The sequence below is a fragment of the Nomascus leucogenys genome, chromosome 4, assembly GCF_006542625.1.
Source record: "Nomascus leucogenys isolate Asia chromosome 4, Asia_NLE_v1, whole genome shotgun sequence".
Taxonomy (NCBI): domain Eukaryota; kingdom Metazoa; phylum Chordata; class Mammalia; order Primates; family Hylobatidae; genus Nomascus; species Nomascus leucogenys.
The window spans coordinates 23,663,968-23,688,313 of NC_044384.1; the positions used below are offsets into that span (position 1 = coordinate 23,663,968).

General features: G+C 38.1%; 1 long non-coding RNA gene across 1 annotated transcript in view; it reads left to right on the forward strand.

Moving 5' to 3' along the window:
• LOC115834679 overlaps positions 1-24,346 on the forward strand; it is a 185,186-nt gene that overhangs the window by 155,328 nt on the left and 5,512 nt on the right. Inside the window, exons 7-8 of the long non-coding RNA XR_004029563.1 lie at positions 4,529-5,671; positions 8,060-8,114. This is a non-coding gene — a long non-coding RNA (uncharacterized LOC115834679). The remainder of the gene's footprint in view (positions 1-4,528; positions 5,672-8,059; positions 8,115-24,346) is intronic.

The following is a 24,346-nucleotide window of genomic DNA, read 5'->3' on the forward strand; positions in this document are numbered from 1 at the left end:
CTATGGCTAAAAGGGGCCAACATACAGCTCGGGCCATTACTTCAGAGGGTGCAAGCCCCAAGCCTTTGCAGCTTCCATCTGGTGTTGGTCCTGCAGGAATTGAGGTTTGCGAACTCTGCCTAGCTTTCAGAGGATGTATGGAAATGCCTGGATGTCCAGGCAGAAGTTTGCTGCAGGGGCAGAGCCCTCATGAAGAACCTCTGCTAGGGCAGTGCAGAAGAGAAAGGTGGGGTTGGAGCCCCTACAGAGAGTTCCCACTGGGGTACTGCCGAGTGGAGCTGTGGGAATAGAGCCATCATCCTCCAGGCTCCAGAATGGTAGATCCACTGACAGCTTGCACCATGAGCCTAGAAAAGCCACTGGCACTCAACACTAGCCCATGAAAGAAGGGGGGATTGGGGTTGTACTCTGCAAAGGCAAAGGACCAGAGCTTCACAAGGCCATGGGAGCCCACCTCTTGCATCAGGGTGCCCTGGATGTGAGACATGGAGTCAAAGGAGATTGTTCTGTAACTTTAAAGTTTAATGATTGCCCCCCTGGATTTTGGACTTGGATGGGGCCTGTAGCCCCTTTGCTTTGACCAATGTCTCCCATTTGGAATGGGTGTATTTACCTAATGCCTGTATCCCCATTGTATCTAGGAAGTAACTAACTTGCTTTCAATTTTACAGGCTTAGAGGCAGAAGGAATTTGCCTTGTCTCAGATGAGACTTTGGACTTGGACTTTTGGGTTAATGCTGGAATCAGTTAAGATTTTGAGGGACTGTTAGGAAGGTATGATTGTGTTTTCAAATATGAGGACATGAGATTTGGGAGGGGCCAGGGTGGAATATGATTCGGCTGTGTCCCAACCCAAATCTCATCTTGAATTTTAGTTCCCATAATCCCCATGTGTTGTGGGAGGGACCTGGTGGGAGGTAATTGAATCATGGGGAGAGTTACCCCATGCAGCTGTTCTCATGATAGTGAGTTCTGATGAGATCAGATGGTTTTATGAGGGACTTTTCCTCCTTTTGCTCAGCACTTTTCTCTCCTGCTGCCCCATGAAGAAGGTTGTGTTTGCTTCCCCTTCTGCCATGATTGTAAGTTTCCTGAGGCCTCCCTAGCCCTGTGGAACTGTGAATCAATTAAACCTCTTTCCTTTCTAAATTACCCAGTCTTGGGTATTTTTTCATAGCAGTGTGAGAAGGACTAATACACACACTATCCCAAGGTTTTAACTGGATCACTTTCCTGGTGACAGGACATCTAAGAGAACTCCTGAGATTTACTGTAGATACAAATTCACCTAGGAATTGGGAAGATTACAGTTATGAGGAAGATGAAGTCTTTTCTCTTTTTCCTGCCTCTAGAATAGTTGGAAGATTCAGAACACTCAAACTCATTTTATTTGGGCTTTCAAGGTCTCTGAGAAAGGAAATATTTCCACTGTAGACTTTGAAAATGGTCTATGGCTTTTCTTAAAAAATGAGAAAAGATAAGTTTATAGAAGGCACTGAACGTTGTGAAAAGCAGAAGTCTATGTTATTAGAGTGGTTTTACCTTCATCAAAGGTAGACCAGCCTGTGCAGGGCTGAAGGCTGTATATTGCTGTCTTCAGCCACCTCACTGTGCACCTCTTGCCCTTGTCTGGGTAGAGCTTCTTCTCAGGCTCTCAATGACCCATATTGTGTACATCTCCTTAGGAATATCTGTGCTGGTTACAATTCTTTGTTGTTAGCAACAGAAAATAACTGTGACTACTTCTAAATGAAAGAAATTTAATTGATGGATAAGGTATGGAGTAGTTCCTAAAATAAAATTTTAAAAAATGGAGAAAATAGACCTTGGAATCATGAGTAGCTCTAGAGATCTAAGTGGCAGGAACTAAGGGACAGTCTTTTCAGTATGCCACCACTGGGATGAATCAATAGCAATAATTTAAAAAAATTATTGTCATGCGGCTTAATGTTCAAATTCCAGAAAGAGGCTTATATGTTGGCTAATGTTATTTGCCCATTCCTGGCCTGATAAGGGCAGAATATCTCAATTTACAGTTTCACCAGGAGTATTTGCAATGGGGGAGAGAAATCCCCAAAAGGGGGACAGTGGAGCTGTTATCAGAGGGCCAAGGATTGATTCTGGATGAGCAGAACAGATCTCTACTTTAGTCTCCAAAGAAACTTTCTTCTTCTCTGCATTCTAAACTTAAGCCTCAACGTGCCCCCAAAACAACTGATGCTCATCAAGATGATATCTTAGCTATAAACCCATAAGCTCACAGGCCTGAGGAGCACTTGCCATGTTAACAAAACTAACATCTTAACTTAAAAATCATTTCATAGCAAAAACTGACTCTGTCTAAGAGTAAGGCCAATTCTGCATGGCAGGTGGAATTGCCTTGGGTTTTCTCATGAAGAAATTTAATAAATCAGATTGATGACCTTAAGGCAAACCTTTGAATGTTAATATGAAACAAAATGCTGGTTTCTTATCTTGTTACCACTCCCAAATCATTCACCAAGCTGAGTATTTTAACTAGCCAAATAAATGTGGCTAAGGCTCATTAGGGCTCTTCACATTTGAGTCGCATAAATCAAGGGAAAAAAAAGTCTTTTTGGAAGACTCTGTAGTGATATTTAACTGTTTAAGACAATATTCTGAATGTTACTAGTATTATCTGAAAGCTAACATAGCTTTGTATTTCTTATGACTGAATGAACGCTCCACAAATTATAATATATAACCTAGATCAACATGTGCAGCAAACCTGGTCCTAAATTTAACCATAACAGAGGATTTCTGAAGGAAGTATAATTCTGGTACTGAAAGGGTCTATTCCATCTCATTCAGTTTTAGATTATTTAAGAATACTTGGATTTCACATTATTTTATAATATTTTGTGCACTGTCACCAAAAAAAAATCTTAATGAGATTTTAGTGCCATAGGCCTTTATTGTCTGGTTTTTTGTGCACATGGCCAATTTAATTTTCAGCATAGTAGAAAGAAAATTTTTTCACATTGCAAAGGGGAAAACAGCTTGTTAGAATTGGATGCATGACTTTTACAAATGGAAGTAGGTGCCTTGTTTAAATGTATTATAATGGAATATGGTAATAGATTAATTAGTTCTGGATTTTCCAGCAAATTATTTTGTACTCACCATTCCTCCTACAGGTCCCATAAAATTTTAACAGAAGTTAAAACATGTAGTGATAACCTTTGCCTTCTGTGCCCGTGATAATCATCTGCTCTCTCTCCTATTGATTACCTCACCAACCTGTCAACTTGGATGCCTTTGCAAAAGACAAACATGCTAACAGCCAGCAAGCAGGCAGGAAGGTAGGGGAGAGGGGCTGTTAGCAGGAAGACTACCCCTGTCCCCAACAATCAATTGAATTCTTCTTAGTGCTGTTCTCAGGATGTGTGGTTTGAGCTTGGAATGAGTTACTTACAGTCTGCTCAGAAATACAGAGTCATATGGAAAAGCGGATGCACATTGGATGAACAAAGATTTCCAAAGTATTCTATCTTGGAATTACAAAAGAATGGGGGAGGAAGGGGATTGTGTCTTTGCAAAGCTAAAGGCCTACAGACATTCACTACCATACCTCCTATTCCCATCCTCTTAGCCATTTCAGTGTTTCCAAAAGTAGTACAAATACCCAAGATTTGAGAGTCAGGCCCATCTTAATTTAGTCCCTGCCATTTTATGACCTGGTCCTGTGGGATGCTCTGGGCCAATGGCCCAAATTCTCTCAGCCTGAGTTTCCTTGCCGTGGAACTGTGAGGTGAAGTGAGACAATATATCAGAAGCATTTGGTCTACATAAAATGTTCCTTTAGCAGCTTTAAAATTAGCTATCATTTAATGACAGCCCATGTGTCCCAGACACTTTACATGTACTAATCCCAGATAGTATCCACAGAAAGAATTCTTATCACCATTTATCGTATGGCACACTAAAGTCTAGAAAGACTGAATAATTTGGAATTTGAACTCAAATCTTTGGACTCCAAAGCCTATGCTGTCTACTAGGTTATACATTACTTTTTCTTATAAAGAATTAGAGCCAGTCTGTTCAAGTCCTATGCCCCCACACCAAAATTGGGAGTGTCTAAAACAAAACATTCAAATTCAACATTCTTTAATGGGAAAAAAAATCAAGAAAAGGCACACATAATACCATAGTACATTCTGGCTGAATTACATTTGAAGACTTTGGCTTCAAAAGGGTCTTTCCATGACACTATTAGAAAGATTATGCTGCCTTTTTATACCTAGCACCTTTACTGTCTTCAATCATGAAATTAGATACCATTTAATAGTTAAAGATATGATAATAATAAAATTTGAGACTCCAAAGCAAATTGGAATTCCAGAAAAGTACACCAACTGTCGACATTTCAGAAATATTCTCTTTGTCTTCTTAGTAATAATAACCTTTATAAAATCATTGTTCTAATGTAGAAAGAGGCAATTTACTACTTCTACCAGAAATACTTATACTGTTTTAGCATCAGGTATATTTTACTCATGTTTCTTAGAACTTTGGGAAATTATTCAAGAAGAGAGGCATGGTGGTATGCTGGAAAGTCTGCTGGGCTTGAAAGTAGGCAACCCACACTCCTGTTCCTGTTCTCATTGATGAGTACCCTGACTTCAGGTGAGTCACAGCTTCTTTGGACTTTCATGTCCTTTTGCAAAGTGAGTCTGATCATTTCTAGGATCTTTTCCAGCCCTGAGATTGTACGACCTGCAATAGCTAAGAGATATGGGAAAGTGGGTCATGCAGTTGTTTTCCTAACTCCACAGGCAACAATGTACCTCATTCTTAGCCATCGAAGGCAAATATGAAGGGATGGGAAGCACTCTCTTCACTGCCCATTTGCAAGCAGAATGACTCTTCACTTGATTTTCCGGTGTCTGTATAGTCTCTCACAGAGCCCAGCACATGTGGGCACTCTGTAAATGGCCATCGAGAACTGCCAGGTCTGTGGCTGCTACAGAGCACAATAATGATGATAATGGTGTTGATGATCATGATGATGATGGGCTGGTGTATCAAGGCACCGACCCAACGAAGGCTAATGAGAATGTTTCTAGGGAAGCTTCCTGCATGCCACTCTTCTTCCTTCTACTTCCTCTAGGTTCATCTTCCCTGACTAACAGGGAGCCAGGGCTATAATAACGGGAAGGAAGTCATCATGTGATTCTACCTAGAAATGCAGGCATCAACTTGAAATGTTTTCTCTTTCTCTTGTAACTCTGGAATATGGCTCCTTGGATTGGAGGTGGCAAATACCATGGGTTAAACAATGTCATTTTGAGCTCTTTCAGTACTGAATGATGCAACATACACCGTATTCTACCCTATTAAAGAAGGAGAACATCAGCTATGTGCCTGATATAGTTTGGCTCTATGTCCCCACCCAAATCTCATCTTGTAGCTCCCATGATTCCCAGGATTTGTGGGAGGGACCTGGTGGGAGATGATTGAATCACGGAGGTTGGTCTTTCCGGTGCTGTTCTTCTGATAGTAAATGGGTCTCACAAGATTTGATGGTTTTTGAAAACAGGAGTTTCTCTGCATGAGCTCTCTCTTTGTCTGCTGCCATCCACTTAAGATGTGACTTGCTCCTCCATCGTCTTCTGCCATGATTGTGAGGCCTCCCCAGCCACGTGGAACTGTGAGTCCAGTTAAACTTTTTTCTTTTGTAAATTGCTCAGTCTTGGGTATGTCTTTATAAACAGCATGAAAACAGACTGATACAGTGCCAAACACCATGTTAGGCATTTTCGCATGCATTCTTCTCATTTAATTTTTATAAAACCCTGTAAAATAAGATTATTATTAAAGTTCAAGTGGGGAAACTGGGGGTCAGTGGAGCAATATTCACAGACCCATGGAGATTGTTAATGGCTTGGGAAGGGATTAACCCTGCTCATCTGATACAATATTTTCCGTCTTCCTCTAGATTGTCTACCCCTTTGTTTTCTTGGGGAATGGCATATTCTGGATGAATCTGAACCCTAATGTTTTTTAAACCTTGATTACTGCAAAATCAAAAAGGAAAATTCACATTTTAAGGCTCGTTTCAGTTTCTCCAGAGAGATCTGAATTAACCTTTGGGGTAACTGCTATTTGGTTTGTGGGAAATCATTTGATAGGCATTTTTGTCCATCAAAAAAGTAAAACTGAAAGGTCTTACTCTTTACACATATTGTGTAAAAGATAGGCTTTTTGTTTTTGTTTTGTTTTGTCTGGTGGGTAGAATTGCATCTCTATGGATCATAATTCTTTCTGGAAAGATGTTTTATAAATATTAGTTTTTTTCTTGGGAGATATATATTTGTTCTTTTCTAAACACTCCCTGTCCAATAGTTACTGGAAGGCTGTAGTTGTGACATGGAAGCATATATTTACCAATTCATATTATGGGGGAGGCACTGTCCTTGCTGGGATGCCTGGAAGCAACACTTGCTGTTCTGCTAAAGTCCTTCTGCAGTGTTTTGGAATCCTGAATAACCTAGATTTAGGGTTATGTATTGATGTCATATATTATTTTGTTCCAGTGGATTGTGCTAAAGGGAAATGCACCCGACCAAAATAAACAAATGAATTAATTTAAAAACAGCAAAATCCAGCAAAAAACAGAATCCCAAAAGCACTCCCTGGGGATCCTTAGAAACATGTGGAGGACGGGTCCTGTGCATCCTTTGGTGAGGTATAGTGGAAGTTCAGTCTAATGTGATTTGGGCATCAAAGGAAGTGTGACCTCACATGACACCTGGGACGGGTAGGTAATACTTGGAATCAGTTGTTTCCTGACAACTTCATGTTGGGAAATATTGTATTCACTTTTATTCTTAGGAGATTGTACTTAAACTGTTTCTGCATATTTTTGCCTCCAAAGTAAAATGGAAGCTTATTCCCATTAAAGATTGTATACTCTTTTTCCTGTGTCCCTCACACAATGAGTAGTTAATAACTGCCTTTGAACTGTAATTGAAAGAAGAAATTTCACCAGATTAAGATTTAGATGCAAAGGTTTTGAATGCTTTTTCACTTTCACATCCTGAATAAATTAATGTAAGAACTGGAAAACCATTTCTTAACTCACTTAAATCCCCCCTATTTGTTCTTTGCTCTCACTTAACAAGTCCAAAAAATATTTTTCATGACTCTTGTCATCTATTTGCTGCTAAATTGCTTTGCCTAGTTACATAGAGCAATGATTGTGAGCAATATCTGTGGTTTTGAAGTAAACTATATTTATAGTAAACCCACTATGCATTTTTACAAATTATCCTGTAACTCATTGTCAGGCCAATTTTCAGTGTTCTTATAGATATTAAGACAAAAGACATGGCATAATTTTCATCACTGCAGCATATTTTATTAGAAAGTCTCTACTGTCTCAGGCCTTTAAATAATAATAATAATAATAATAAACCCATCAACCAAATAATAGTGAATAGGCTGAGTCCAAAAACCAATTTTCTCAAATTTCCACTTCTGGAGCAGACTACCACTTGTGCAATATACTTTGAAGCTTTTTCATAATAAACACATTAAAGGCATAAATTATAAAAATGCTTATTACAATTGGTGGTGACAACAATATTGCTTTGGATACAAATAGTCTAATTTATTGCCCTATAAACGTTAGCCATCTATTCTGGTTAGGAAAAGAGTCCTCACCTGTGTTCTTATTGGTTCATATTTACTTATTAATGCTGAGAGAATATTTACTCCTTATATAACCATTCAGTAACATGCTCAGTAAAATGGCATTTGCAAGTTCTCCTTTGTTCACAAATTTCCATCTTCATAGCTAATTTTCCAAAATGATTACAGATAAAAACCATTTTAAGAACTTCTTTCTGTACCTCAAAAATATGTAAAGAAAAGAAGAATCAACATATATTGAGGACCTGCAATGCACTAGGCACTGTGATCTACAATATCATATCAGTTGATTATCCTCCTTTAATAGAAGAATAATGGCAGCAAATAGCAAATGCGATGTACAATAATTTAAATGCTCTTGTTCTCAGTGGTTTCTTCTTTGCAGTAGCTCAGGATAGCAACCAGACCTGAGATTCTTTTCAGCTTATACGCTGTTGATGGTAAGTGCAAGTGAAAACCTCAGCTTACAAACCAAAGGTTTTAGCCCTAAGCCCAAATATGTTATAACAAATATCCATTCAAGAAAGAGTCTCTAAAAAGGTATTTTCTCCTCAAAATGGGAAAATAAGTTTTCGTATCCAGACTCATTCAAAACTGATGGTTCTTATACTAAAGTGGGAGGATTTCAACTTGGAATCTGGAGTTGCTAACATGATTTTGTTGTATTTTTAAGAGGGCTTTTGAAGAAGCTCATAGAGTTTCTTAGATATCAACAATGTGGTTTAGATACAGTTTTGGAAGAAGTCTGTGTAAATTAATCAAACCCATGTGGAATAAATCTTTAAAGAATATATATAAGATTTAATAACTGGTTTGAAGCAACTTAAAATATTAGGGAAAAGGTCTGTGACCATTCTTTGCCAGCTATCTGTCCAACTTTGAGAATTTAAAATCACATTCGAAATGTAATAATAGCTCTTAAAATTGGCTAATAATCTTGCCAAAAAATTATCTTTGCTGCTTTTTCTCTTTCCCTTTTTAAGATGGAATTTCACTCTGTCACTTAGGCTGAAGTGAAGTGGCGTGATCTCAGCTCACTGCAACCTCCGCCCCCAGGTTCAAGCAATTCTCCTGTCTCAGCCTCCAGAGTAGCTGGGATTATTAGCATCTGCCACTATGCCCGGCTACTTTTTGTATTTTTAGTAGAGACAGGGTTTCGCCATGTTGGCTAGGCTGCTCTCGAACTCCTGACCTCAGGTGATCTACCTACCCATCTAGGCCTCCCAAAGTGCTAGGATTACAGGCGTGAGCCACTGAGCTTGGCTTTTGCTGCTCTTAGCCCTCCATCATCTTGAACAGAACTCCACTCAATAAATTATCATGACTAGGCACAGTGGTTCACACCAGTAATCCCAGCACTTTGGTTGGCCAAGGCAGGGGAAGACTTGAGGCCAGGAGTTAGAGACCAGTCTGGCTAACATGGCAAAAATGTGCCTTTACTAAAAATACAAAAATTAGCCAGGTATGCTGGCATACACCTGTAATCCCAGCTACTTGGGAAGCTGAGGCAATAGAACTGCTTGAACCTGAGAGTTGAAGGTTGCTGTGATCCAAGATGGCACCAATGCACTCCAGTCTGGGGGACAGAGCTAGACTGTGTCTCTAATTAATTAATTAATCAAGTGAAATTTGTCACAGAAGTTGCTTTATATGATGCGGGCTTTCAGGAAACCTACAGATTTATAGCTTCACAATTGAAGCTGATGTATATCAGGAAAAAGTGAGTAACAAGATCGTCTCGATCCTATGTCATACTATATACAAAAATGAACTAACTCAAAATGGATATTCAACTTAAATGTAAGAGTAAAAACAATAAAACTCTTAGAACATAGGAGTAATCCTTCCTGACCTTGGATTAGGTAATGGTTTCTCAGATATGATACAAATAAGTGACAAAAGAAAAAAGTAGATAAATTGAACTTCATGAAAATTAAAAACTTTTGTGTTTCAATGGACACATTAGAAAGGTTAAAAGACAATGCACAGAATGGGAGAAAATATTTGCAAATGGTATAACTAATAAGAGACTTGTGTCCAAAATATATAGAGAACTTACACCATGCAACATTAAAAAGACAATCCAATTAAAAAATGGGCAAAGGATTTGAATAAACATTTCTCCAAAGAAGATATACAAAATTTCTCCAAAGAAGATATACAAATGGCCAATAAGCACATGAAAAAATGTTCGAAAGCATTAGTCATTAAGGAAATGCAAATCAATACCACAATGAGATACCACTCCACACTTTCTAGAATGTCTAAAATCAAAAAGACAGATAATAACAAGTGTTGATGAGGATGCAGAGAAATTGGAAACCCCATACTGCTGGTGGGAATGTGAAACGATGCAGCCACGTTGGAAAGTAAGCTTGCAGTACCTGGAAATGTTAAAACATAGAGTTACATGGCGTAGCAATTCCAGTTCTAGGTATATAAACAATAGAACTGATGACATGTTCACAAAAAAACCTGCACATGAATGTTCACAGCAGCATTATTCATAAGAGTCCCAGAGTAAAAACAACCCAAATGTTCACGAATTGATGAAGGTATAAACAAAATGTGTTGTACCCTTACAATGTAATATTATTTAGCAATAAAAAGTAGTGAAGTACCAATAAATGCTACATCATGAATGGAACTTGGAAATACGCTAAGTGAAAGAAGCCTGTCACAAAAGGCTACATATTAGATGATTCCATTTATACAAAGTGTCCAGATGGGCAAATCCATAGAAAGTACAGTGGTGGCTTTTAGGAACTGAGAATGGGGAGCATGGGGAGTGGTTGCTAATGGGTATGGGTTTATATTGGTAATTCAAGCTGCTATAACAAAATACCAAAAACTGAGTGACTTAAAAAACAAAAATTTATTTCTCATAGTGCTGAAGGCTAGGAAGTCCAAAATCAAGGTGCCAACTGATTTGATTCCTGGTGAGGGCTCTCTTCCTAGCTTGCAGATGGCCACCTTCTCATTGCATGCTCACATAGCCTTTCCTCAGTGGTGCATGTGAATGGAAAGAGAGAGAAAGATCTGACTCTCTTCCTCTTCTTATAGGGCTTCCAGTCTTATGGGATTAGGACTCCACTCTTATGACCTGATTTAATCTCATTATCTCCTAAAAGTGCTAGCTTCAAATAATATCACATTATGGATTAGGGCTTCAAAATATGAAATTTGGGGAGATGCAAATATTCAGCATTTGCATATTTGCAAATAACTCTGTTATTTATATGATTATTTGCATAACAGGGTTTCTTTTGGGGGGTGCTAAAGATTTTTAAAAATTAGATAGTGGTAATACTTGCACAACATAGTAAATATCTAAAAATCACTTAATTATATACTTTAAATGGTAAATTTTATACTATAGGAATTTTACCTCAATAAAGCTATTATTAAACAAATAGAAAACAAACAAGACCATCTTGAAACAAATAGTTCTTTCTATATTGTATATTATTGAGGGTGGTGGGTCCACAGGTTTATACAAATAGCAGCTTTTTGTAAAATTCCCCCTCCCTTCCCATAGTAAAAGGCAATCATCCTGGGCTTTTTTGTTTTTTGTTTTATGGGGGGGCGCTATCCATAACGCATAACATGCTTTATGAGTAGGCTTGTTGTTTGTTCATGTTAGTAAAATCCCTTTGGCATTTCTGCTAAAGAATACTTGCTCAAAGGCAAGTGTGAAGTTTCAGTACTTTTAGCTTCTAATGACCTCAGAGTTGTTGCTTCTAGGTTCCATGCATGTGTATGTGTTAGCCATGGAGACTGGTCATGTACACACACTTTCAAGAAATTACCTCAGAAGGAAACACTTGAGCAGCAATGGTCAGAAGGGCATGGGAGCATTTAACATGTTGCTATTGGGATAAATGTTGGATTCCTCATTACTGGACATCCTCTTTGAACATTTACGTGTTTCCCATATGCCTGATATACTTTAGCCTTGAAAATATCTTTGGTTTGTTTTGGGCTTGTTCTATAGGTCATCGTTAGATCAAACAATAGGTTCTTAAGCAGAAATGCAGGTGCATGTATTAATAAATCCCAACCAATTTATTACGCATCTGCATTCCTGACTCATATAGATGACCTAAGTATGCACAGGCTTTCCTGAACACTCACACCCCTGATCTGATGATTCGTGTAGCTCCATATTTGGGGGACTTACAAAAAATGATATCTTCATAGATAAAGAATAACTTGATTTATTGCATTACCTACTAGTAGCTAATGTCTGCAAATAAATTTAGACTAAACTGATCATTTCGGCATCTAGTTAGGGTTTCCTAAGATTTCACATACTGTGGTTTTGTCTCATACTACACTGGGTTTGGGAGTCTTCCTAGAAGGAATAATGCTTAAATGCAGTTTTGAAGGAGAATATGCCTGGAGATTTCCAGGCCGAACAATAAGGGGAAGCCACTCTAGGAAGAGGAAATTGCATGTGCATGTAAAGTTTGGAGACAATAAAGGGCATAAATGGGGATCAAAGAATGCACTGGAGGAATCATGCAGATTCCACTGGAAGGGCAAACAAGAGTCAAGGCAAAAAAAGTGCCTGACTTTGCCCAAATAATTGACACTTCTTTGCTTTGAAATCAGTGGAGTGCCATTTGAGGATTTTTAACTGGAAAAATGACACAATTAAGGGATTTTCCCCTTTGTTAAGTGTTAAGTGTCATTTTGCTTTCAGAGCCCACCTTAATGACATATGGGCTGGGTGAGGATTACATTGAAGGTGGGCGAATGTGAAGGCTAGAGACATTGTGAGGAGAGTTCTGGTAATTCAAGGGAAAGGCAATGAGAACAATAATGAGGACATGGGAAGTGGAATGGAAATAATTCAGTGTGTTCAAGAAATAGGAGTAGAATCAACTGGGCCACAGAAGCAAATGAAAGAGAAGAAAGAATTAAGTATAATTTCCAGAGGTCTCCCAATCAAGAAGCTGAATAAAAAAGAGTATTTGGGGAGAAAGTAAGTTCTTTTGTTGATATGTTGTATTTGAAGTGTTCAGTAGGCAGTTGGAGACATAATTCTGAGCTTTAGTAACATGTCTCATTAGAAATATGTATTTGAGTTGGGTGCAGTTGCTCTCAGCACTTTAGGAGGCTGAGGTGAGAGTACTGCCTGAGCTTAGGAGTTCGAGACCAGCCTGGGAAACATAGTGAGACCTTGTCTCTACTAAAAATTCAGAAACATCAGCCAGGTATGGTGGTGCCTGCCTGTAGTCTCAGCTACTTGGGAGCCTGAGGCGGGAAGATCGCTTGAGCCTGGGAGACCAAGGCTGCAGTGAGCCATGATCATGCCACGGCATTTCAGCCTGGGAGACAGAGCAAGATTCTGTCTCAAAAAATAAAATATGAATATGTATTCGATACCTGTTAGCATATTTAAGATATTGGAGTAAATGAAGAACCCCAGGGGATGTTAATAGGTGAGCCCTAGGAAAGGGGAAGAGAGATGAGAGATGAGAGAAAAGCCAAAGAAGGAGGCTGAAAAGGTATTGTCAGAAATGTCAAAAGCAAAAGGAGACAGCGTAGAATAGAAGCAAGAGAGAGTGGTGCCCTCAAAGCCAAAAGAACAGAGTTCCAAGCGGAGACAATGAGTGTAACCTGCTCTTTCAGGAAATGGAGGGCTCAGGCAGATAAGGAAGTAAATACAGCAGACAGGAAGTGAAGGGAATGGTTTTGTTTGGTTGGTCAGTTTGTTCTTTCTTTGAAGAGACTTTTGTATATTTGTAGGCTGAGAGGAAGAGATAGGAAAGGTTAAAGACAGTATGTAGTTGAGAAGAAAAGATGAACAAATAGCATACCCTTAAAAAGCAATACAATATTTTGTTACATATTAGTCAATATGTAACAAATGCTTTATGGACTGGGTGGATGTGGAAGATTATGATGGCCTCCAATGATTAAAAGTTTCAGGAAGGCACAAAGCATAGGCAACCCTACTGAGGATGAAGTATACACCTCTTCATTTCTATTTCCAAATTAAGTGGCTTTGGAGGTAGTCATGCTGTATCTTTCTTGGATTGATTCTCCATTCTTATTTACAATCGTGTTGATGTGATAATAGTATTACCTAAGAGGAAGGCTTACTGTAAGGAAAAAATTGAGAGCAACTAGAAGAGTGCCAGTTAGCATTTAAAGTACATTGGGCTGCTTTTTTTATTGCTAGGTTTCCAGCCAATGTCCTGTCTGTAAGCCAGTCAAGTTCACAGCATGACCACCATCTCCCCTCCTTTCTCCACCAGTATTTCCATGATAAATTGTATGTCTGGGCAATGTGGAGGTGCTCTCCTCAAGGCTATTTTAAGAATTGTTCTTATAACATGGTTCATCAGATATTAAACTAGGTATAATAAATATAAGGAATTTTTCTTGCATGAAGTTTTTTCTCCACTGGCTGTCAGCTTGGTGAAGAACATCATAAATCACCCTGACAGCTATAGTGGCTGGTCCAGAGTTGTTCTGCCAAAATGGAGAGTTCGAAATTCATAGAATATAGTCTCATTTCTACTCCTTGCACTAATTGTACCAAGACTGGTTAATGACATATATCCAAGGAATAGAAAGTAAGGAAATCGAGGTTATGCTGATAAAGATACAGAATCCATTTCTGAATGCTGATGGGGTTGGGAAAGCTAATGGGATGGGAGGTGCTAATGTGATAAAAACAGTCAAATGATCAAAAATAGTTCCTACTAAATAGCATTGATATAACACATTATAGAACATTTGCATACACTATAACTCTTATGTTTTGCATATGAAATCTGCATTAGGTATTTTTCCCTGTGATACAAAATGAGAAACTGAAGACTACCCAAGTTTCCGCAGGCAAGGAGTGGGCCCAGACTGGACACCAGTCTTCTGCCCCAATCCCATCTCCCTGCTTTGGACCACATTATGACTATTGTTTTCTTGATTTGTGTCCAAAAAGAACACTCTTTTCTGATGGTTTCTGCCAGAGTATAAATGTGGTCCTTCCTGCATTGAAATACTAATAATCGCTCACATTTACTGGGAACTTAAGCTATACCATGCTTTGCTCTAAGGTCTTTATATTAAATCTCTGAGGTAAGTACTATGACAATTCCTATACTAGGGATGATAAATCTGAGGCATTGAAAGGTTAAGAAACTGACTTGAGGTCACATACCTAGTAAGTGGTGGAGGTGATGAATGCCAAGCCCTGTGCCAAATGCTTTTACATGGATTATTTCATTTAATTTTGATCAAAATCCACATTAGTACTCTGCTAGGTATTCACATTCTCCCTATTTTTTGTAGGTGCAAAAGATGTAGTTTAGAAATATGTATTATAATAGAGCCTGAATCAGGTCACTTATGTGTTAGTATAAAACAAGTTTCTGTCCACATGGAGCTAATAATGATACCTAAACAGGCAACTTAAATAGTATAAAAAGACATTAGGGACCCTACATAATGAATGACTGAGATCATTGTATCTGACACATTTAACTTCCCAAATATTTCATTCAAATTTTATTTTGGAAGCAAATTCTCAATGAAACAATTGCTTCATTGCTAACATACTATATGGATTATTCTTTTTGTTTTTGTTTTGTTTTTTTGAGGCAGTGTCTGGCTTTGTTGCCCAGGCTGGAGTGCAGTGGCACAATCTCAGCTCGATGCAGCCTCCACCTCCCAGGCTTAGGTCATCCTCTGCCCTTAGCCTCCTAAATAGCTGAGACTACAGGCACACACCACCACACCTGGCTAATTTTTGTATTTTTAGTGGAGATGGTGTTTCGCCATGTTGACTGGGCTGGTCTTGAACTCCTGGGCTCAAAAGATTCACCCGCTTCAGCCTCCCAAAGTGCTGGGATTACAGGTGTGAGCCACTGTGCCCAACCTGTATGGATTATTCTTGATAAGCTAGTTTTATAAACTCCAGTTGTATTGCTAAAAGATAAGACCCTTACAGATGACCAATCCTGGCTTTTGCTGCTGTATTCAGCAGATTCTTACCTTCTGCCTCTGATATGAAGACTGCTAGTTGTTCTTCATAGTCTGTTGTGGGCTTGAAAATCAGTCAAACATTTCAGAATTGTGGTTAAAGACTAAATAGGCACTTATAAACCTCAGGAACATACACATAAATAGAATATATTTTTAAAACCTACAATTAACTACTAGTAAAATTATAAACAAGATGTCTCCATAAGGCAAGAGCAAATTTAAAATGTATTTGTACTAATAGAAGAGAGAGAAAGTAGGGAAATCAAAGTATCAGAAATTGTTCATTCATTTAATATTTATCTGTTGAGTGTCTCCAATGAGACAATCACTCTTATAGTGGCAAACACACAAATAAATTCAACACTTGAAAGTGGATTGAATTTCCTAATGAAAGGCATAATATTCATGTTGTAATGAAAATAAAATCCCATTATATTCTCTCCACCAAAGACACACACACAAAGCAAAATAGCTTGGGTACACCGGAAATTAAAGGAAAGCTGAGATGTTCCCAAGCAAAGGCTAAGAAACAGTCAGAGTAGAAATGTCAGTCTTAAAGGAGAAAAGTCAAAGAATAAGAATAATAGGGTAACTTTATACTGATAAAAATTATAATTTTTATATCAGGTATATGAGTCATAAACCATTATATATCAAATAATACTTTATCAAGAAGCATAGGTGAAACACAGTTGTATTCTGCCTCTTTACCCTTAGAGGTTTCCATCAATAATTGACCACATTACACATTCCCATAAGATTATAATGAAGCTGAAAAACACTGTAGTCATTATAGTGTCATGGTGCAACACCTTACCCATGTGACCGTGGTGATGCTGGTATAAATAAACCTACTGCACTGCCAGTTGTGTAAAAGCATAGCACATGCAATTATATACAGTACATAATACTTGATAATGATACTGATTACATTACTTGTTTACATAATTACTATATTAATCTTTATTTTAGAGATGGCAGCTCCATGCATGTTATTGCTGCTGAAGACCCAGTAGAACAACATGTGGATGTAGAAAGCAGTGATACTGGTGACCCTGACTCTGAGTAGACCTTGGCTAATGTGTATGTTTGTGTCCCAGTTTTTAACAAAAAAAAATTTAAAAAGTAAATAAATTTTTAAATAGAAAAATATGTAGAACAAGGATAAAAAGAAATATTTTGCACAGCTGTACCATGTGTTTTTGTTTTAAGCTAAGTGTTATTACAAAAGAGTCAAAAAGTAAATAAAAATAAATAGCCCAAATGCCCATGAGTCAATGAGTGGATAAAGAAATTGTGGTATATATATATACACCATGGAATACTATTCAGCCATAAAAAGAATGAAACAATGGCATTCACAGCGACCTGGATGGAACTGGAGACCATTATTCTAAGTGAAGTAACTCAGGAATGGAAAACCAAACATTACATGTTCTCACTCATAAGTGGGAGCTAAGCTATGAGGATGCAAATGCATAAGAATGATATAATGGACTTTACGGATTTGGCAGAAGGGTTGGGGAGGGTGATGGGTAAAAGACTATAAACTGAGTTCAGTGTATACTGCTTGTATGATGGGTGTACCAAAATCTCACAAATCAACAGTAAAGAACTTACTCATGTAACCAAACACCACCCATTGCCCAAAAACCAATAGAAATTAGGAAGAGGGCAGCGGATCTCCCAGCACAGTGCTTGAGCTCTGCTAAGGGGCAGACTGACTCCTGTAGTGGGTCCCTGACCCCCATGCCTCCTGACAGGGAGATACCTCCCAGCAGGGGTCGATGGACACTTCATACAGGAGAGCTCTGGCTGGCATCTGGTGGGTGCCCCTCTGGGACAAAGCTTCCAGAGAAGGAGCAGGCAGAAATCTTTGCTGTTCTGCAGCCTCCACTGGTGATACCCAGGCAGACATGGTCTGGAGTGGAGCCCCAGCAAACTCCAGCAGACCTGAAGAAGAGAGGCCTGACTGTTTGTTAGAAGGAAAACGAACAAACAGAAAGCAATACCATCAACATCAACAAAAAGGATGACCACACAAAACCTCCATCCAAAGGTCACCAACAGCAAAGACCAAAGGTAGATAAATCCACGAAGATGAAGAAAAACAAGTGCAAAAAGGCTGAAAATTCCAAAAACCAGAATGCCTCTTCTCCTCCAAAGGATCACAACTCCTCACCAGCAAGGGAACAAAATTGGATGGAGAAGGAGTTTGACGAATTGACAGAAGTAGGCTTCAGAAGGTGGGTAATAACAAATCCCTCTGAGCTAAAAGAGCATGTTCTAACCCAATGCAAGGAAGCTAAGAACCTTCATAAAAGGTTAGAGGAATTGCTAACTAGAATAGCCAGTTTAGAGAAGAACATAAATGACGTGATGGAGCTGAAAAATAGCACAAGAACTTCATGAAGCATACACAAGTATCAACACCTGAATTGATCAAGTGGAAGAAAGGATACCAGAGATTGAAAATCAAGTTAATGAAATAAAGTGTGAACACAAGATTAGAGAAAAAACAATGAAAAGGAACGAGCAAAGACTCCAAGAAATATGGGACTATGTGAAAAGACCAAACCTACATTTGATTGGTGTACCTGAAAGTGACAGGGAGAATGGAACCAAGTTGGAAAACACTCTTCAGGTTATTATCAAGGAGAAATTTCCCAACATAGCAAGACAGGCCAGCATTCAGATTCAGGAAATACAGAGAACACCACAAAGATACTCCTTGAGAAGAGCAACCCCAAGACACATAATTATCAGATTCACCAACGTTGAAATGAAGGAAAAAATATTAAGGGCAGCCAGGGAGAAAGGTCGGGTTACCCACAAAGGGAAGCCCATCAGACTAACAGTGGATCTCTCTGAAGAAACCCTATAAGCCAAAAGAGAGTGGGGGCTAATATTGAACATTCTTAAAGAAAAGAATTTTCAACCCAGAATTTCATATCCAGCCAAACTAAGCTTCATAAGTGAAGGAGAAATAAAATCTTTTCCAGACAAACAAATGCTGAGGGATTCTGTCACCATCAGGTCTGCCTTACAAGAGTTCCTAAAGGAAGCACTAAATATGGAAAGGAAAAACTGGTACCAGCCACGGCAAAAACAAACCAAAATGTAAAGACCATCGACACTATGAAGAAACTGCATTAACTAATGGGCAAAATAACCAGCTAGCATCATAATGACAGGATCAAATTCACATATAACAACATTAACCTTTAATGTAAATGGGATAAATGCCCCAGTTAAAAGGCACAGACTGGCAAATTGGATAGAGTCAAGACTCACTGGTGTGCTGTATTCAGGAGACCCATCTCACATGCAAAGACACACATAGGCTCAAAATAAAGGGATAGAGGAAGATTTACCATGCAAATGGAAAGCAAAAAAAAAAAAAAAAAAAGCAGGGTTGCAATTCTAGTCTCTGATAAAACAGATTTTAAACCAACAAAGATCAAAAAAGATAAAGGAGGGCATTACATAATGGTAAAGGGATCAATACAACAAGAAGAGCTAACTATGTTAAATATATATGCACCCAATACAGGAGGACCCAGATTCATAAAGCAAGTTCTTAGAGACCTATAAAGAGACTTAGACTCCCACACAATAATAGTGGGAGACTTTAACACCCCACTGTCAATATTAGACAGATCAATGAGACAGAAAATTAACATGGATATTCAGGATTTCAATTCAGCTCGGGACCAAGTGGAACTAATAGACATCTACAGAACTCTCCACTCCAAATAAACAGAATATACATTCTTCTCGGCACCACATAGCACTTTTTCTAAAATCAACCACATAATTGGAAGTAAAACATTCCTCAGCCAATGAAAAAGAACAGAAATCATAATAAACAGTCTCTCAAACCATAGTGCAATCAAATTAGAACTCAGGATTAAGAAACTCACTCAAAACCATACAACTACATGGAAACTGAACAACCTGCTCCTGAATGACTACTGGGTAAATTATGAAATTAAGACAGAAATAAATAAGTTCTTTGAAACCAATGAAAAGCAAGACACAATGTGCCAGAATCTCTGGGACAAAGCTAAAGCAGTGCTTAGAGGGGAATTTATAGCACTAAATGCACACAGAAGAAAGCGGGAAAGATCTAAAATCAACACCCTAACATCACAATTAAAAGAACTAGAGAAGCAAGAGCAAACAAATTCAAAAACTAGCAGAAGACAAGAAATAACTAAGATTAGAGCAGAACCAAAGGAGATAGAGACACGAAAAATCCTTCAAAAAAATGAATGAATCCAGGAGCTGGTTTTTTGAAAAGATTAACAAATAGATAGACCACTAACCAGACTAATAAAGAAGAAAAGAGAGAAGAAGAATCAAATAGACACAATAAAAAATGATAAAGGGGAGATCACCACTGATCCCACAGAAATACAAACTACCATCAGAGAATACTATAAACACCTCTATGCAAATAAACTGGAAAATCTAGAAGCAATAGATAAATTCCTGGACACATACATCCTCCCAAGACTAAACTAGGAAGAAGTCAAATCCCTGAATAGACCAATAACAAGTTCTGAAATTGAGGCAGTAATTAATAGCCTACCAACCAAAAAAAAGCCTTGGACCAGATGGATTCACAGCCGAATTCTACCAGAGGTACAAAGAGGAGCTGGTACCATTCCTTCTGAAACTATTACAAACAATCCAAAATGAGGGACTCCTCCCTAACTCATTTTATGAGGCCAGCATCATCCTGATACCAAAAGCTGGCAGAGACACAACAAAACAAGAAAATTTCAGGCTAATATCCCTGATGGACATCAATGCGAAAATCCTCAATAAAATACTGGCATACCAAATCCAGCAGCACATTAAAACGTTTATCCACCACAATCAAGTTGGCTTCATTCCTGGGATGCAAGGCTGGTTCAACATACACAAATCAATAAATTTAATCCATCACATAAACAGAACCAATGACAAAAACCACATGATTATCTCAATAGATGCAGAAAAAACCACAATAAAATTCAATACCCCTTCATGCTAAAAACACTCAATAAACTAGGTATTGCTGGAAAGTATCTCAAAACAGTAAGAGGTATTTATGACAAACCCACAGCCAATATCATACTGAATGGGCAAAATCTGAAAGCATTCCCTTTGAAAACTGACACAAAACAAGGATGCTCTCTCTCACCACTCCTATTCAACATAGTATTGGAAGTTCTGGCCAGGACAATCAGGCAAGAGAAAGAAATAAAGGGTATTCAAATAGGGAGAGAGGAAGTCAAATTGTCTCTGTTTGCAGATGTTATGATTGTGTATTTAGAAGACCCCATTGTCTCAGCTCAAAAACTCCTTAAGCTGATAAACAAATTCAGCAAAATATCAGGATACAAAATCAATGTACAAAAATCACAAGCATTCCTATACACCAATAATAGGAAAACAGAGAGCCAAATCATGAGCAAACTCCCATTTACAATTGCTACAAAGAGAATAAAACACCCAGGAATACAACTTACAAGGGATGTGAAGGACCTCTTCAAGGAGAACTACAAACCACTGCTCAAGGAAATAAGAGAGGACACAAACAAATGGAAAAACATTACATGCTCATGGATAGGAAGAATCAGTATCATGAAAATGACTATACTGCCCAAAGTAATTTATAGATTCAATGCTATTCCCATCAAGTTACCATTGACTTTCTTCACTGAATTAGAAAAAACTACTTTAAATTTCATATGGAATCAAAAAAGAGCCCATATAGCCAAGACATTCCTAAGCAAAAAGAACAAGGCTGGAGGCATCATGCTACTTGACTTCAAACTATACTACAAGGCTACAGTAACCAAAACAGCACGATACTAGTACCAAAACAGATACATAGGCCAATGGAACAGAACAGAGGCCTCAGAAATAATATCACACATCTTCAACCATCTGACCTTTGACAAACCTGACAAAAACAAGCAATGGGGAAAGTATTCCCTATTTAATAAATGGTTTTGGGAAAACTGGCTAGCCATATCCAGAAAACTGAAACTGGACACTTTCCTTATACCTTATACAAAAATTAACTCGAGATGGATTAAAGACTTAAACATAAGGCCTAAAACCATAAAAAACCCTAGAAGAAAACCTAGTCAATACCATTCAGGACATAGGCATGGGCAAAGACTTCATGACTAAAACACCAAAAGCAATTGCAACAAAATTCAAAATGGACAAATGAATCTAATTAAACTAAACAGCTTCTACACAGTAAAAGAAATTATCACCAGAGTGAACAGCCAACCTACAGAATGGGAGAACATTTTTGCAATCTATCCATCTGACCAAGGGCTAATATCCAGAATCTACAAGGAACATAAACAAATTTACAAGAAAAAAGCAAACAACCTCATCAAAAAGTGGGTGAGGGATATAAACAGGCACTTTTCAAAAGAAGACATTTATGCAGCCAACAAACATATGAAGAAAAGCTCATCATCATTGGTCATTAGACAAATGCACATCAAAACCATGATGAGATACCATCTCACACCAGTTAGAATGGTGATCATTAAAAAGTCAAGAAACAACAGATGCTGGAGAGGATGTGGAGAAATAGGAACACTTTTACACTGTTGGTGGAAGTATCAATTAGTTCAACCATTGTGGAAGACAGTCTAGTGATTTCTCAAGGATCTAGAACTATAAATACTGTTTGACCCAGCAGTCCCATTACTGGGTATATACCCAAAGGATTATAAATCATTCTACTATAAAGACACATGCACACGTATGTTTACTGCAGCACTATTCACAATAGCAAAGACTTGGAATCATCTCAAATGCCCAACAATGTTAGGCTGGATAAAGAAAATGTGGCACATATACACCATGGAATACTATGCAGCCATAAAAAGGAATGAGTTCATGTCCTTTGCAGGGACATGGATGAAGCTGGAAACCATCATTCTCAGCAAACTAACACAAGAACAGAAAACCAAACACCACACGTTCTCACTCCTAAGTGGGAGTTGACCAATGAGAACATATGGGCACAGCGAGGGGAACATCACAAACCGGGGCCCGTCAGGGGATGGGGGGCAAGGGGAGGGACAGCATTAGGAGAAATACCTAATGTAAATGACAGGTTGATGGGTGCAGCAATCTACCATGGCAGATGTATACCTATGTAACAAACCTGCACGTTCTGCACATGTATCCCAGAACTTAAAGTATAATACAAATAAAATAAAATAAAAACAGTTTTACTTCTTCCTTTCAAAAAAAACCAATAGAAATTTAAAAAAATTATAAAGTAAAACAGTAAGCTAGGATTAATTTATTATTGAAGAAAGCTCTTTCTATAAATTAGTGTAGCCTAAGTTCACAATGTTTATAAAGTCTACAGTAGTGCACAGTAATGTCCTAGCCCTTCATCACTCACTCATTGACTCACCCAGGCAACTTCCATCCTGCAGGCTCCATTCATGGTAATTGCTCTATACAGGTATATCATTTTTTAATCTTTTATACCACATTTTTACTGTATCTTTTCTATATTTAGATACTCAAATATGTGTTGAAATTGCCTACAGTATTTGATATAGTTTGGCTGTGTCCCCACCTAAATCTCATCTTCAATTCCTACATACTGTGGGAGGGACGGGATGGGAGTTAATTCAATCATGGGGGCAGGTCTTTCCTGTGCTGTTCTTATGATAGTGAAAAAGCCTCATGAGATCTGATGGTTTTATAAGGGAGAGTTTCCCTACACAAACTCTCTCTTTGCCTTCCACCATCCATGTAAGACATTACTTTGCTCCTCCTTGCCTCCTGCCATGATTGTGAGGCCTCCTCAGCCACATGGAACTGTGAGTCAATTAAACCTGTTTCCTTCTAAATCACCCAGTCTCAGGCATGTCTTTATGAGCAGCATGAAAATGGACTAATATAGTATTCAATACAGTAACATGCTATATAGATTTCTAGCCTAGAAATAGTAGGCTATACCATATATATCCCAAGTGTGTGGTAGACTACACCATCTAGGTTTGGAATACAATCTATGATCACACAACAGTAAAATTGCCAAAGAATGCATTTCTCAAAAGCAAGACATTACTAAAGTCATAAGAGGGAAATCTGCCTCTACACAGTATTAGTGAGTGAGGGAGAGTCAGGGCAGGGTTCTATATGACAGGCAAAACTGAAGAAAAACTGAATGAACTTTAAGTAGGATACATCTAAAGAGATTTATATCTAGGCAACCAACCCACAGTCAAATGGTCCAAAGACGAAGAGAATGAAAGAAGCAAGAGAAAAGCATCTCATCAGGGACAAGGGATCCCTAATGAGATTCACAGCTGAGTCCTGAGTCCTGAGCAAAGTTTTGTATACAATTGAAATTAAGTATTATTTCAAACTAATTGTCTTAAGTTAAAATGTTAATTGTAGTCCTCAGGACAACCAGCAAGAAAGTAAATTTAAAATATAGAGCAAAAGAAGTAAGATAATTAATAAGGTATATCAGAAAATATCTATTTAACACAAAAGAAGGCAGTAATGAAAGAATAGATGAACAAAAAAGACATAAAAGACATAGAAAGCAAAATTTAAAACGGTAGATGTAAAACCTATCTTATCAATAATTGTATCAAATATAATTCATTTAAATTTTCATTAA